Consider the following 3,008-nt stretch of genomic DNA (forward strand, 5'->3'; position numbering starts at 1 on the left):
CCGTTCAACGTGTGATCCGCACTACAAAGCAGCGAGTTACGAAACGGCTGTGACCGTAAAGCCGAGTATGTCCTCGGGACACCTTGTCACGATGCAAGTGCCTCGAAAGCGCTATTTCCTGCTCCCAGCTCAACAGCCTCGCCTTGTCTGTCGCTCTCCTGGCCCAGGCCCATCGGTAGCAAGCCTGAGCCGTCCCAGACCGCACTTACCTTGGGTCTGCAAGCTCACACTGGCTCGTGACGGCACGCAGAGGGCTCGAGATTGTCTCCGGTGGACCCCATCCGAGGCGATTGCGAGGGCATTCCGGAGGTCATTATCGGCGCCACCGACCGTGATATGTCTCGTCCCGCAGCCCTCATGCATTAAGTGCATGCATGCAGTCATAATATGTAGGCCTTGTCTCCCGAAGTCTTGAGCAATAGCCGCAAACAACGCTTCGTGGCACTTGCATCGCGACAAGGTCACACGCGGACGCTCCAGCCTCCCAGCTCACCACCTCGCCTTCTCTGTCGCCCTCCTGGCCCAGGCCCACCAGTAGTAAGTCTGAGCCGTCCCAGACCGCACTTACCTTGGGTCTGCAAGCTCACACCGGCTCGTGATGCCACGGAGAGGGCTCGAGATTGTCTCCGGTGGACCCCATCCGAGGCGATTGCGAGGGCTTTCCGGAGGCCATCCGGCGCCACCGACCGTGAAATGTCCCGACCCGCAGACCTCATGCACCAGGCGCATGGATGCAGTCATAACCTGTAGGCCCTGTCTCCCGAAGTCTTGAGCAATAGCCGCAAAGGTGCCTTTTGGCAGTTCATCGCGACATGTCCAGGTGCCGACGAAGCGGCTTCCCAGCTCACCACCTCGCCTTCTCTGTCGCTCTCCTGGCCCAGGCCCATCAGCATCAAGTCTGAGCTGTCCCAAACCGTCCTTATTTTGGGTGATGAAGCCCACTCTGGCTCATACCACGGCTCTTACGGCCTCATACACGCCCGTTTCACCCACAGACACCGCCGGCACGCACTCCCACTTCACACATGCTCAAGCACAACCCCACCAAAGCACAGCCCTGCTCAGAATGGGCAAGGGCCACCACTTGGTGACCCAGGTAGCCTCTGGCTCGCCACTGCACTCGGCTCCTCTGCAGCTGTCTCGGGCTCTCCCCACGACAGCACCCCGACGGCAAGCTTTGACGCCCGTGTGGTGGGCCTGCTGTGTCCACAGCCGCCCCTCACATGCAGCTCGTACCATGACTCGACACTGGGCCCTCTCATCCCGGTAGTGGCGGCGTGTGTGAAGGATGCGCGGCCGAGCCGCTGGCTGGCGCCACTTGAACGTCCGAGAGCAGCCTCCAGGAGGCGGAATGGGTCGCGGTGCATGTCGCCATCGGCCTCCGGGGGTGGGCCCGGGGCCAGGCCACTCTCGGCGCCCGAAATACCCGGCGCAGAGCCCGGCATTGGGGCCGCGCGCGGCGCTGACACAACCCGTACGGGTTTGAGGGCGCCCGCCCAAGAGCCGAAATAGGTCTTTAACAGGCTCGCCGGTGGAATTATTCTTGATTTCCCACATCACGCGCCGCCCGCTCCGATGCCCCGCGGCGGAGGTCCGCGAGGCATTCCGCGGGGAGGCAAGGGTCGCGGCGGCCGGAGAGGCGCCCGCGAGCAGCCAAAGCCTTCCGACGACGGCCCGGCCGGCCCAGAGGCGGTTCTGTGGGAGGCGGAGGCTCAGCTGGAGCGCGGGGAGCGCAAGCTGCGGGACAAGGAGCCCGCAAAGGCTCGTGCGATGCTCACGCAGGCGGTGGAGATGCTCGAGCATGCCGGCCTCGTCAACACGCCGAGAGGGTGAACGGAGATCAGCCGAGATGCCGAGATCTGAGTCCCCGGTGTCAAACGCGGCGGAGAGACCGGGCCGCGTCCACGCCAGGTGCCTCCTCTTTGCCGCTGCGACCGGGAGCCTGCTCCAGATCGACGCTGACGAGGTGAGGCTGGCGGGCTGGGCGCGGCGCGGCGCAAGCCTGCCCGCCGCACCGGCGCCAAGCGGGCCAGAGGCGCGCATCAGCGCACTCGAGCGGTGCGGCGAGGCGCTCGAGGCTGGCTTTGCTGCGGCGAGCGGTGCGGGCGACCTCGCCGCCGCCGAGGCCAGCCACTACTGCGACACGCGGGCGCAGGTGTGCGCCCTCCTCTCGGAGGAGAGGGAGGCCGAGGCCGAGCGACTGAGAGCGAGCGCCGCGCACGGGGGCGCTGCGGACGCGGCGGCGGCGGAGGCTGCGGCCAAGGCGGCGGTCGACGCGAGTGGGCGCGCACTGGAGCTCTGGGAGAGGTCGGGCTCGCTGCTGCTCGGCTCTCCGCCTGAGACGGAGGGGTCGCTGCCAGACGACTGGGAGGAGGCGGCCTGGGAGCCGGAGCCGGACCAAGGACCGCCTCGCCACCCGTCTGCGGGAGCCTCTTCTGAGCCCTGTCTGAGCCTTCCATAGGAGCCGGACGTCGACCTGCTCGCCAGCCTCGCCTCGGCCCCTCCTCCGGCAGGGCGGGCTCCTGTCCAGTGACACGTCCGCACGACATGCCGGTGACACGCCCCATAGGCCTGCCTCCGGCACGGCCGCCTCCTCCTCGAAGCGGCTGCGCGCGCCGCAGCCCGCGGCAAGGCGGCGCCCGCGGCGGCGGCGCGTGCCGCTGGCGAGGCCGCCGTCGGCCGCTCGCTCTCTCTCCACGAGGAGGTTTGTGCGCGGAGCGACTCGACGCGTGGCGACGCGCTGGACAGCGTCCTCCGCGACTGGGCTCAGGCGCCGAGGGACGCCCCGTGTGGCACTTGTCGATGTGCACTTGTCGAGGGCACGTCCCCGACGTGTCCATGGCACGCCCCCACAGGCGCTGTGGGACGCCGCCTCGCTCGCCCTCGCGCACGGCCACGCCTCCGCGCTCGCCGGCTCGGCGAAGGAGCTGCTCGCGAGAGCTGCCAGCAAGGCGGACCCCTCCCCTCCCCAGCCGCCTCCCCTCCCCAGCCGCCTCCCCGCCCCCGCC

Source organism: Emiliania huxleyi (assembly GCF_000372725.1).
Source record: "Emiliania huxleyi CCMP1516 unplaced genomic scaffold EMIHUscaffold_391, whole genome shotgun sequence".
Taxonomy (NCBI): domain Eukaryota; phylum Haptophyta; order Isochrysidales; family Noelaerhabdaceae; genus Emiliania; species Emiliania huxleyi.